This window comes from Nicotiana tabacum, chromosome 13 (assembly GCF_000715075.1).
Source record: "Nicotiana tabacum cultivar K326 chromosome 13, ASM71507v2, whole genome shotgun sequence".
In the NCBI taxonomy this organism is placed as follows: domain Eukaryota; kingdom Viridiplantae; phylum Streptophyta; class Magnoliopsida; order Solanales; family Solanaceae; genus Nicotiana; species Nicotiana tabacum.
The window spans coordinates 87407229-87421630 of record NC_134092.1 but is presented as its reverse complement, the minus strand read 5'-3'; the positions used below and the strand labels follow the sequence as shown (position 1 = coordinate 87421630).

The following is a 14402-nucleotide window of genomic DNA, read 5'->3' as shown; positions in this document are numbered from 1 at the left end:
AGATTATCTATATCTGGTATAATGAGCTTATCCTTTTGGTACTCCGTTATGGATAAACATTATCCCCGGTAGAAAATTATTTATATCTGGTATAATGAACTTATCCTTTCGATACTCCATTATGGATAAACATTACCTCCGGTAGAAAATTATCTATATCTAGTACAGTAGCAGCTTGCAGAAGCAGCTTATACATCAGCTTGCTTTCTTCTATAAATAGAGGAGATTTCGGTTCATTATGTACATAAGTTTGAAGTTTGAATAATATATCAGTTTCTCTCCATACTTGTCTTTACTTTACAGTCTTTATTTTATAACACGTTATCAGCACGAGACTCTACCATCTCGAGCAAATACTTTGAAAGTATCAGAGGTACGAACTTTCTTTTTTTAAATAATATCAAATCTTTCTAAACTTGAGTTTGTAGCCCTGGATATATCGGGCAAAAGCTACATGTCTTGGGTGCTTGATGCTGAAATTTATCTTGATGCGATGGGTCTGGCAGACACCATCATGGACAAAAATCAAGCATCAAACCAAGATCGTGTCAAAGCAATGATATACCTAAGACATCACCTTGATGAAGGCTTGAAAATGGAACATCTCACTATTAAAGATCTAGTCATACCGTGGAATAATTTGAAAGATAGATATGACCACATGAAGATGGTCGTTCTTCCACATGCACGTTATAATTGGACTCATCTAAGGCTACGAGATTTTAAATCTATCAGTGAGTATAATTCTACTATGTTTAGAATTATTTCCCAATTGAAATTATGTGGTGATAATCTTACTGATCATGATATGTTGGAAAACTTTTTTACCACTTTTCATGCCTCGAATATGCTCCCGTAACAGCAATATCGAGAGATGAGATTCAAAAAGGTATTATGAACTTATCTCACATCTTCTTGTAGCCGAGCAACATAATGGGCTATTAATGAAAAATCATGAAAGCCGGCCTACTGGTTCTTGTCCATTCCCTAAAGTGAATGAGACGAACTTCCACCAAGCTAAGCTTGGAAGAGGACGTGGCCCCAGTCGTGGTCATGGCCGTGGTCGGGGAAGAAACTCTAAACATGGTAATAATAATGCACCAAAGAACCCTCCTCACCATCAGAAGTGGAAAAGGAAGGAACAAAAACATGAAGCGGTGCAAGCAGCAAAGCCAAAAAATGCATGATATAGATGTGGAGGAAAAGAGCACTGGTCACGTACATGTCGTACGCCAAAGCACCTGGTTGAACTGTATCAAGCCTCCTTGAAGAAGATAGAGAAAAATGCTGAAGCAAATTTTATTTCTGAAGATAATTTAGACTTCATGTATTTAGATGTAGCTGATTACTTTGCACTCCCGGAAGGAGAAACAAGTCATGTGATCGGTGATGAATCTGTAGAGATGTAAATTAAATATTTTAATTTTTGTTGTTTATAGTAGATAGTATGGTTATGTAATTGTTGTACATAAATAAAAGTTATGCTTTGATAATGATGTTTACTATCATATTTATTTTCTTTATGTCATTTTGAAGAATATGGATAATCCTCAAATTATATTTGAATCAAAGACCAATCATGAATATATTTGTGTAATTGATAGTGGAACAACTCATGCCATATTCAAAGATCAGAAATACTTTTCTTATTTGCATAAGGAAAAAGCAAATGTTTCAATAATTTCTGGTAATATAAGTTTGACTGAAGGCTCCGGAAGAGACACTATATTTATGTCTAAGGAAACAAAACCTATAATAGACAATGTATTATTCTCCTCCAAGTCCCGAAGAAACTTGTTGAGTTTTATAGATATCCGCCGAAATGGGTATCATGTTGAGACGATAGATGAAATGAATATGGAATATCTTTGTATTACAAAGAATGTTTCTGGCCAGAAGTGCATTGTAGAAAAGTTACCAACTTTATCTTCTGGCTTATACTATTCAAAGATTAGTACAGTTGAAGCACACTCTATCGTAAATCAGAAGTTTACTGATTCAAATATTTTTGTGCTTTGGCATGGCCCTTTGGGCCATCCTGGATCAATAATGATGAGACGAATTACTAAAAATTCGAGTGGGCATCCATTAAAGAACCTGAATATTCTTACAAATAATAAATTTTTTGTGATGCTTGTTATCAAGGCAAAATGATCACTAGACCATCACCAATGAAGGTTGGCATTGAATCCCCTGCCTTTTTAGAACGTATACATGGGGATATATGTAGACTTATTCACCCACCAAGTGAGTTGTTTAGATATTTTATGGTCATAATAGATGCATCTTCAAGATGGTCTCATGTGTGCCTACTATCATCTCACAACCTAGCGTTTGCAAAGCTATTAGCTTAAATAACTCGATTAAGGGTACAATTCTCAGATTATCCTATAAAGGCTATTTGCCTTGATAATACTGGAGAATTCTCATCTCAAGCTTTTGATGATTATTGTCTATCAGTTGGGATAAAAGTTAAACATCTTGTAGCTTATGTTCATACTCAAAATGGCCTTGCAGAGTCATTTATTAAACGCCTGCAATTGATAGCAAGACCACTACTTATGAAAACAAAATTGCCCACTACTGTTTGGGGCCATGCTATCTTACATGCAACATCACTTATCCGTCTCAGACCGACACATTATAATAAATATTTTTCGTCACAATTAGTTTTTGATCATGAACCAAATATTTTCCATCTACGAATTTTTGGATGTGTTGTATATGTGTTAGTAGCACCACCACAGCGCAGTAAGATGGGCCCGCAGAGAAGGTTAGGAATATATGTTGGTTTTGAATCACCCTCTATTATTCGCTATCTTGAACCATTGATGGGGAATTTATTTACTGCTCGATTTACAGATTGTCGCTTTGATAAAATAAATTTCCCACAATTAGGGGGAGAGAAAAAGGAAATCAAAAGAGAAATTGTGTAGAAAGTTTCATTATCTCATTTTGATCCACATACCCTTATATGTAATCAGGAGGTCCAGAAGATCATCCATTTATAAAATATAGAAAATCAAATGCCAGACGCGTTTACTGATTTGAAAAGGATAACAAAGTCACATATCCCTGCAGAGAATGTGTCTATCCGAATTGATGTCCCAACAGGACCATCTACTAGCATGAGAGCTAGTGAATCTAAAGTACTCCTGAAGCGTGGTAGGCCTTTGGGTTATAAGGATTGAAATCCTCGAAAAAGAAAATCAACAAATGATCAAAATGATACTATAAAGGGATCCCCTGAAGAGACCCAATATCTGATTAGTTCTGAGATTCCTGAAGAAATAAATGAACCCGAGACTCAAATGAGTGAGAAGCTTTTAATAAGTTCTATTGGTAAAGGGATTAATTTAAATCGATCTGAAATACTGGTGGATAATATTTTTGCATATAATGTTGCACTTAACATTATGCAAGATAGTGAGGATCTTGAATCCCGATCTGTCGAAGAATATCGACAAAGATCTGATTGGCCAAAATGGCAAGAAAACAACTCATCACGAATTGTGACTATCTGCTCTGGAGTATTCTTCATCAAAGGGCCTCCAACTGCATTGCTCAATGTTCTACGTGAGGCCGGTGTCAATCCATCCCAAAAGTCCTTAAGTTGCATCTAGAGTTCAATTTTGCTATGTTGACACTTTTTAACAATCTCCCTAAAACTCTCCCAAGCTTCAAACACAGTCTCAGTATCTTTCTGGCAGAAGTTATGGATTTCTCTTCTAAACTTGCTCGTCTTAGCTTATGAGAAATATTTATCAAGAAATTTTCTGGTCATCTCATCCCATGTTCGAATCGATCCATTAGGTAAGCTTTGAAGCCACTGCTTTGCATCATCTTTGAGTGTGAAGGGAAATTCCCTTAAGTAAGCTGCATCTTGTGACACACCATTGTATTGAAAGGTGTTCATAATCTCCTCGAAGTCCATTAGATAGTTATTTGGATCTTGGTTCATCTTCCCTCTGAAGACACAATAATTTTGAAGGGTTTGGAGCAACCCCTGCTTCAACTCAAAATTATTAGTTGCAATTGGAGGTGGTCTAACACTTGATAAACCTTGATTGTAGATTGGTCTAGCATAATAACCAAGTGGTGTCCCATGTAAGGGTTGCTGTTGATTAATTCTGAGACCCCTCTATTCTTCATAGATGTTCTGCGCATCTCTAATAGCTGCTTCCCTAGCATACTGTGTAGCTTGTTCTCTTCGTTGGGCTGCTTCTCTCGCAAAATCTACATTATCTTCACCGTTTCCAGCCATAAGTTCTTTAGTTGAGGACTGCCTAACCTTTTCTGATGTCTCTATGAGATTTCTTTCTTTCCTCAATTGTCGCAGTTGTTTTCCTATCTCTGGTTCGTTAGGTAGCACTTCCTTCGCAAAAGTTCTAGTCATGTACTACTCTGAGCATGTAACCTACGCACACTCAAAGAACCAAACATAAAAAGAGAAAAATAAAATAAAAGAAAAAGAAACATTCCTGAATTAGCACTACAAACTATTTCAAACACTATTGATTGCAAATTCCCGGCAACGGCGCCAAATTTTGACGAGCTCTAAACACACTTAAATTATGCTCGCTAGTCAAAGATAGTATAGTATAATATCATATCCACAGTGATTGGAGTTAAACAATATTTTCATAGTTTCTCGCTTAATTGCTATCCAAGAGAATCAACAATTGAGGTTTATATGATTTCTAACTAAAATTAACTAAGAATCTAAAGCTATTGACTAATGATAATCGAATCAAAGATAAGCAAGGAAGTTATCAGTGGGAGACAATAGCGGGTCAATTGGATAGGTGAAAGATAATTGGTTTGGATCTAACTCTAGATAATTCACTTCTAATGTTCAAGTGAGTCTCTCGAATTCACTCAATTATTAGCTCAAACGTTTAGTAGAAACTCCTCTCTCGATTAAGTCTCAACCTCACAAGATGAACCAATTTAAGCACGTGAAGATATGCAAGAATGTGTAGTGGATTGGTCTTTAGGAGAACCTCTCTCGATTATTCTCCTAACTAGGTTTAATCAATAATTCAACTAGCCTCTTTCGATTACTAAGAATAATTAATGAACTCAACCAACAATATAATGCAAAGACATCACAAGTTATGTCTCTCTCGATTATATGAACAAGTGAATATGGATGCAATAGCTAAATCATCCAACAACGCTTCATTACATAAAACTAGAGTTCTAATCCACAAACAAACATCAATACACCAAATCCATCAAATCCTAAAAAGACCTACTACATATATATGGAGCAATTCATGTTCTTCCAACTCCTCCTTAGCCTTCTTAGGTCGAATATGAGTCAAAATTCCAGAAAATAATGTTTTTCCATGTATTTATACCAAGCAGAGTTGGGCCCAGACGATACCACCTTCTCCTAGTCGAAATAGGATAATTACTCTGTAAAATTTTCACAGGCGCGCCGCATGGGGCGACATGCCATGCGGAGCATTAGTGGGGAAATCCAAAGAGTTGATTTCTGACATACATCAGGAGAATGGGCACGCGCCGCGACAATGGGGCTTTCTCACAGTACGGAATTTTACTTGCTTTTTGATATCCAGACATGGTTCTTGACTCCCGAACATGATCCCAATTTAATCCCTTGGGCTTTTACTCAGACTTCAAAGCTCCAAATCACTCGAATTAGCTCCATAACATCTACATAGCTCGAAATCACTCTTATAAGGCATAAACACACAATAAATACAACACACTAGCGATTGAAGCTCAAACACAATAAAAGTGCAGTAAATTAGAGTGCAATAAGTGACTAAAATACGGGATTATAGCCTACCATCAAAGGTGCGACGACCTTACGTCACTCTGAAAGGTTTAGAACATGATTCCATGAGTCCAACATGAATTATATATATGTATCTATTTTACTCTACCGAGCTGCACTATAGTTGGCCGGGTATGGCATCTATTGTGCAACCACTGATCAGTTGGTTTTACCGAGTTACGCATGGCTGGGTACAATTCTACCGAGCCTTATGATGGCCGGGTATGTTTTTATCGAGTCCTCTTCGAGGCCGAGTATGATATGATGATGATGATACCCACAGAGGCGTATGTTTTTAAAAGTGTATCTATATATATATATATATATATATATATATATATATATATATATATATATATATATATATATATATATATATATATATATATCATGCATTTCATGTTAGTAGCCCTCAGAGGCACTCAGATGTTACAGGTTGTATCTCCTCTATCTCTCTTTACATTACTCTTCTTATTTATGATTTCCGACCTTACTTACTTGGTACTTTATTCATAATGACGTCCCTTTTACCTGGGGAAGCTGTGTTTCATGCCCGCAGGTCCCGATAGACAGGTTGACATTCCTCCTAGTAGGCTATCATCTCAACGGAAGGTATTGGTGCACTCCACTTGCTCCAGAGTTACCTATTTGGTCAGTATGCTTTGGACATGTATTGATTGGTATGGCGGGGCCCTGTCCCGACCTTAATGATGTTTATGTACTCTTAGAGGCTTATAGGTCCGTATGTCACATGTATAAGTTTTTATATCATTTTGGGTCGTGCTATATCGAGTATTACCTCTTATTTTATTATGGTTATCGTGACGACCCTTATGGCCTATTTACCCATGATATTATTATAAGAAAGATACGTAATGTTGGTACTCCATTGAGTAAATCACCTGGTGCCCTTTTTGGCCCTTCGGTTTTGGTCGTGACAGCACAAGCCACCAAAAACAAAAGTCCAAATGCAAAAGTGATTGAAATACGCGATCATATCGAAGAAATTAACCAATGCTATTACTCTATTGGCCTAAGATATCGCCGTCCGACCCATCATCTTCCATCACTCTAGATTACCTCAATGATGATACGGAAGTGGCCCAAGTCCTCTGCACAACTCCATGCCGATGACAATTCCCAAGAAAGAAGAAATAACCTTTCCTACAACCGAGTAAATATCTTCCTTTTCCACACCAGAAAAAATGACAAATGTTTAAGATAAGTTATTCAACCCTGTCCATCATTCAGGTGTAACACATCACATATCGATAAATCCCTATCCAAGTCAACCTTGATGCCACTATACTCAAGTCACAACAAGCCCACTAATGTGTAAAGACCCTATTAGTCGTTTTGAGTATTTGATCCATGTTCCCTTATCTGATGCATTCCATATTTGTATTTGATGTATTGTGACTTGTTTGGATGGGTTGTTTGGTTTTATGGGGTTTGGAACTGAATTGGAACACTTAGTCTCATTTTTGAAGCATCAAAAATTAGAAGATTTGACCAAGGTTTGACTTTTATGTGAACGACCTTGGATTTGTATTTTAATTATTTTAATATGTTCGTATGGTGATTTTAAACTTAGGTGTATCTTTGGATATGTCCAGTAGTGTCCCTAGGAGTGAGATTTATGGCTCGGTGAGTGGTTGGATGGATATATGATGAGTATGATGTTACTGTGGGATATGTTGAGATGGTTTGGATGTGAGGAGTAGAGTTTTCTTGGGATTTGAAAAGGACTATTGGGTGCTTGATTTCTGTCGTGATGTGTTGTACAGTCTCGAGTTATGAGCGTGTTAAGGGATATTTCATGTTGTTCATTCGTGGGATGAAGTAGATTCTTATGTTTTGTTGATGAGCTTAGACTCTGGAAGATTTGGTGAATGCATAGTGGTTGCGACTATGGTAGGTCATAGACGTAAGGCCCCATAAAATTTCGCCAAGGGATTCTAGTTTTGTGGTGTCGAGGTCGGGTAATGAGTACGGATGTAGTAGTTAAGCTCGCCGAGGTATGGACTTTTTGGGTTGAAGAATGCACTGAGGAGTTGATGGAAATTTTGAAGGTCGTTTTGCGGTCCAATATGCGTTCCCATTATTGTTTCGCAGTCTGCATTTTTCGTCACAGATTTGGCATGAAGAATTTTGGAGAGTGATTCTGCGGTCCATTCTGTGGCAGTATAAGTGGTCTGCAGACCGCGGACCTGTCGCAGACCTATCCAAACCATTCCAGTTCTTGGGCATCAGTTTTGCGAACCATTTTGCTAACCGTATATCTGTTATGCGGTCCATTCTGTGACCGCAGACCTGAGTTCGGAGGGTCCACTTTCCTATTTCTATAACCCGACCCCATTTTATAAATAGCCTTTGGGGCTTATTTTGGGGCGATTACCTGGTGATTTTAGAGACCGGTAAGAGCATTTTAGAGAGAGAAGGAGAAAACCTAACACTCTAATCATCCAATCTTGCACCAACCTTCAAGAATTAAGAAACCCAATCACTAGATTATCATCTATCTGGGTAAGTCCTACTCCTAAGCTTTCATGCAAGTGGTTATAAGTTCTAGTATATTGCGGGGGTTGGAAATAGGCTATGCATGTGACAATAGGTTGTAGTATGTGGGATTAATGAACCATTTTGATTAGTTTCTTGTTGAAATTGGTTGGGGGAGGAAGGGATTACCATTGTAGAGCTTTGTAGTCTATTTTGTATACTAGGTGTTTGACAAAATTCCTAAAAGAGTTACACCATGTGAATAATTCTAGTTATTAGTCGATTTTCGCTATCTTCCTATACATTGTTATTGCTATAAGTGTTGGGACGTTGTACTAACTTAAAGAAAGCTCAAACAATGTATGTTGGCTAAACTCCTCTTTTAGAATTGAACCCTACAATGGCCTTGTAAGTCCCATGTTGCTCATTATAAATTAATTATTTCGAATAAGCCTTGTGACAAGAGATATATGCATTCAATTTGTATTTCAAATGTAGTTATTATGTTGAGTTACTATTTGAGAAGGTGATTAAGTGTGGGATGTGTTTTAATATTTTATGATTTGAAAACATTATCCTAATGAAAACTAGCATGTCGAATTATGTAAGAAATTACATGTGCCTAAGACTCTTAATTTGGTTAGTGGCTCAAATGTGTATTTAAAGTCTTGAGTAGAAATTCCATATTGTTGATAATCTATAAGGATGCTTGAAAGTAAAAGAAATTGGTTAGAGATATAAAGTGTGGCCAACGTGCCAAGAACGAAAGTTATACTTGTGGCCAATGGTGTCGAGGAAGTGAAATGATATGAGAAAGGTCATGAAATAGGCCCTTATTCAACTGTTCCAAATTGACTTCAAAAATAGATGTACCTAAAAGCTTATGTACTCAGGTCATGCCCAAATGTTGTTGTCTTAATTAATGCTATGCTTTGTAAGTATTTCCAAAGTGTTTTGAGCTCTTATATATTCATGAGTTGAAATTGGGTATTGCCCTTTTTGCGAAAATGTATTTCAAGAATGAATGATGTGTTAAAGATTTTCGACTGTGACTTAATTATGTTATACCCCTTTCTTGGGAAGAAAACCTTGTATGAAATCAATGTAATCAAACACTTATTTCTCATATGAGGAAACCTTATGAACCTACTCTTGCTAAGGCCAAATGTACAAACTGGTTGATTGGAACAGAACCCCTTGTATGAACTATTATCGTTTTGGAAATCTAGAGTTATGGTATTATGATTACACCTCCACCCGCATACATTAGGGTGAGGTGGTAGGGCCACTTTGTGTAGAGTTGTGGTATAGTGGATACACCTCCACCCGGATACATTGGGGTGAGGCGGCAGGGCTGCTTTGTGTAGAGTTGTGGTATTATGGATACACCTCCACCCGCATATATCGGGGTGAGACGGAAGGGCCGCTTTGTGTAGGGATTATGGTATTGTGATACACCTCCACCCGCATATATTGGGGTGAGGCAACAGGGCCTCTTTGTGTAGTGTTGAGGGTATCGTGATTGCACCTCCACCCACATACATTGGGGTAAGGCGGCAAGGCCGCTTTGTGTAAGGGTAGTTGTAGAGGATCCTCGACTTATGAATTTATAAATGTTATTGAAAGCTTTTAATAAATATGTTATGGCTTTAACGGCTAACTAAGACTTTTATTGTTACCATGATTCATCATATTCATGTTGTATTTCTAAGTCCTTGAATAGGTGTTTTGGTTTTCACACTAGTACTATTCCATATATACTAACGTCCCTTTTGTCGGGGATGCTGCATCTTCAATGGATGCAGATGGTTCGTCAGCGAGCGGTTTTGATCCTCGTTAGCAGTTACTCTCTATTCAGCAGATTTTGGTGACCTTACTCTATTCCGGGCTTCATGTCATTTGGCATTTTACTTTATATTTTGAGGTATAGTTGGGTCCTAGACGCCGACACTTCCATTCTTCCCTTCTGTTGTATTTAGAGGCTCTATTGACAGATTACGGGTGGTGTTTGATGTTGGGTAATGAACTAGAAGTGTTGGTATGGGGCAAACATGTTTTTCATCAGATCTATAAACTTGTAATATTTGTAAGTCGTAATTGAATCTCTTTTGAATAAGGGGAAAAGAATGGGAAACACTTGACTCTTCTCATGTCTATCACTTGTACTGGTTATTATATTGTTAATGGGCAAGGTTTGGTAGAAGGCATCTAACAGGCTTGCTTAATTAGGGTATATCGGTTGAGCGTTGGTCGCGCTCCCCGAAGTTGGGGCGTGACAATAGAAAAATGCCAGTTTGAGGCTAAGCATATGGTTTATCTCCCGCGGGATGTTCTGAGGTTGTGTGATTCTCATGATGATTCTGTGGAGAGCTTTTTGCTACTAGTGGGTTACATGTGTTGCAATTGGAGTTTGGATCGCTTGAGAAAGTTGGCTTGACTATCACGAGGATGAATGCGTTTAGTAAATGATTTGGGGTGTTTTTATTATTAGTGCTACATGAGTTCATGATGTATTTGGCTAAATTATGGTACGAGAACAAGATAGTTATGGAGTAAAAGGTATTGTTGTTTATCGGATATTGTGTTATATGACTTTGAGCCAAGTGGGGGAGTCTATTGTCGACGATTTGATTGCATGGTTATGTGTTATGCTAGTTTTGGTCTTAGATATACTTGCGAATCAGTTGTGACTTGAAGAGGTTAGTTTCGAGGATGTCTCGAGTAAGAAAATTTCTTGATGCATGGTGTATTATACTTTATAGGAATATTGGAAATCTTTGAATTATTTGAGTTTGCTATTCGTGGTGGAGGTAGTGTGCACGGAGTAGGGATTTACTCGTTTGCTTAGAGGTGTGGGTTACTTCTTGAGATCGTTATGTGCTAATAGAGTGCGGGTCGTTCGGCTCGTTTTGGCGATGCATTTGAGATTAGAGTAGGGTGGATGACTCTCGAGAAAGTTCTAATGAGTTCATGATTCATATGTGGAATTTGAGGAAATTTCGAATTTATGAACGGCTAAGATCTGTGATTTACATTCGATGATGTCGAGACTCGCGGTATTTCTATTTCATTATGGATTTATTTAATTTCAGTATCATGGAGGTTAAGGAAACGGCTTAAGATTCACATAAGGTCTTTACATAGTAAGTATCAAGGATGCGGTAATTCGGGCGCTTAAGAAGGAATACAGTGGCTTATGGGCTTTATGAAGACATGGTTTTATGTTAGGATCTCTTGTAGTGAGCTCCTTGCAAGAATTGTGGTGTTCTGGAAAGGAGAAGTTTTTACGACCCAATTCCATTATAGGCTGTGATGGCGCCCAACACCGTTATTAGGCAAGCCAACACTGATCAATCTATTGGTTTCCCGTTTCTAATAAGTTGCTAGGTGGATAACATTCCTCATTGATAAAAGATTTAGGAATTTACAAATGTAAAATAACTAAGCGAAAGCAATTGAGTGCAAATCGTAATCATAAAAATAAATCCAAAATCATAAGTCTACTAGCGTGTGCCAAGAACTGGTATCACAAGTGTGTGGACTACTAGTAGAATATACAAAAGATCTCTACTCTACTATCTGAAATAGAAAGACAGAAAATTAATCAAAGAGAGACTCTGGTTGCTGCTGAACGGCTCGGAAGGGCAGCTCACTGTGTGGTCTCGGACCAAAAGTCAAGCATGCGTACCGGACCGATAACCAGATGCACCTGCCTCAGATCCTGCATATCAAGTGCAGAAGTGTAGCGTGAGTACATAAACCACATGTACCCAGTAAGTATCCAGTCTAACCTCGAAATAGTAGTGACGAGGGGTCGACTTTGATACTTACTATGGGCAAAAAATACTATGCCAAAATTTACTAATAAGCATGGATTTCTTGAAAAATACTGAAAACTCAATAACAGGAAATAACAAATAATTCTTTCACAAGTACTAAAGCCCAAATCTTATTTTCATCATTTAACAAATTGATATCTCGAGCCAATGAAGCAATATCAATTATAAATGATTCCAAAGATGTATCATGCTCAACTTGCCCTTCTTCCCAAATCTCATGATCCCCTTCATCGGCTAGACTTTCAAGAGAACCTTCTCGCCTACCATAAATGATAAGCCACACGCCTTCTGGTCCGCGTAACTCTTCTGCCTGGACTGTGCTGTGCGATGTCGTTCCTGAATCAACTTTACCTTTTCCAAGGCATCCTTCACAAAATCAGTACCATATAACTTAGCCTAGCCAGGCTCAAACCACCCGATGGGAGAACGACATCGCCGACCATATAATGCCTCAAATAAAGCCATCTCGATGATGGACTAGTAATTGTTGTTGTAAGCAAACTCGGCCAAAGGCAAGAACCGATCCCACTGTCCCCCAAAGTCAATCACACATGCTCTGAGCATGTCCTCCAATATCTGAGTTGTCCACTCTGACTGCCCGTCGGTCTGTGGATGAAATGCGTTTCTGAGCTCTACACGGGTCCCCAACTCACTCTATACAGTTCTCCAGAAATGAGAAGTAAACTGAGGACCTATGTCTGATATGATGGAGACAGGCACACCATGCAGCCGAACTATCTCCTGGATATAAATCTGGGCCAATCTCTCTGAAGTATACGTAGTCATCACAGGAATTAAATGTGCCTACTAGGTCAATCGGTCTACAATGACCTAAACTGCATCAAACTTTCGTAAGGTCCACGACAACCCAACTACGAAGTCCATAGTAATGCGCTCCCACTTCCACTCAGGTATAGTTATCTGCTGGAGTAGGCCTCCTGGCCTCTGGTGCTCATACTTAACCTGCTGGCAATTTAGGCATCTAGCTACATACTCAACTATGTCTTTCTTCATCCGCCGCCACAAAAAATGCTGCCTCAAGTTGCGGTACATCTATGTAGCACCTGGATGAATGGAATATCGGGAATTGTGTGCCTCCTCTAGAATCCTCTCCCTCAAGCCATCAACATTTGGAACACATAGATGACACTGGAGTCACAGAACACCATCCTCGCCGATAGAAACCTCCTTGGCACTACCCTGCAGTACCGTCTCTCTGAGAATCACCAAGTGCGGATCATCAATCTGTCGAGCGTTGATCTGCTCTAATAGTGAAGACTGGGCAACGACGCATGCAAGAACTCGGCTGGGCTCTGAAATATCCAATCTCACAAGTCTGTTAGCCAAAGACTGAATGTCCAAGGCTAGTGGACTCTCCTTCGCTGATATGAATGCCAAGCTACCCATACTCTCTGCCTTCCTGCTCAAGGCATCAGCAACCACATTCGCCTTGCTCGGATGATAAAGAATGGTGATGTCATAGTCTTTTAGTAACTCAAACCACCTACGCTGCCTCAAATGGAGGTCCCTTTGCTTGAAAAAATGCTGCAAGCAGCGATAATCAGTATAAACCTCACAAGACACCCCATAAAGATAATGCCTCCAGATCTTAAGAGCATGAACAATCGCGGCTAACTCCAAAGCATGCACATGATAATTCTTCTCATAGGGCTTCAGCCGACGCGAAGCATATGCAATAACTCACCCCTCCTGCATTAATATATAACCCAAGCCAATGCGTGAAGAGTCGCAATACACAGTATACATCCCTGAACCGGAAGGCAACATTAGGACTGGTGTTGTGGTCAAAGCCGTCTTGAGCTTCTGGAAGCTCGTCTTACAATCATCAGACTAACAAAACTGAGCACCCTTCTGGGTCAATCTAGTCAAAGGTGTTGCAATAGATGAGAAGCCCTTCACAAACCTGCGATAATAACCTGCTAACCCCAAGAGGCTCCTGATCTCAATCGTTGAAGTAGGGCGAGGCCAACTCTGAACTGCCTCAATCTTCTTGGGATCCACCTTAATACCCTCGCCTGATACATCATGCCCCAAGAATGAAATAGAATCTAACCAAAACTCACACTTGGAGAACTTAGCATATAGCTTCTATTCTAGCAAGGTCTGAAGCACCACTCTCAAGTGCTGCTCGTGCTCCTCCAAGCTAAGTGAGTAAATCAAGATGTCATCAATGAAAACAATGACAAACGAGTCAATGTAAGGCCTGAACACCCTGTTCATCAAGTCCATAAATGCCG

At 38.9% G+C, this 14402-nt stretch overlaps 1 non-coding gene across 1 annotated transcript; it reads left to right on the top strand.

Annotated features, from left to right (window-relative positions):
• The first annotated feature begins 3629 nt into the window (after positions 1–3629).
• Positions 3630–3736, top strand: LOC142168466 (small nucleolar RNA R71). The gene has a single exon (XR_012698325.1). It is a non-coding gene; the product is annotated as a small nucleolar RNA R71 (small nucleolar RNA).
• Positions 3737–14402: the final 10666 nt, after the last annotated feature.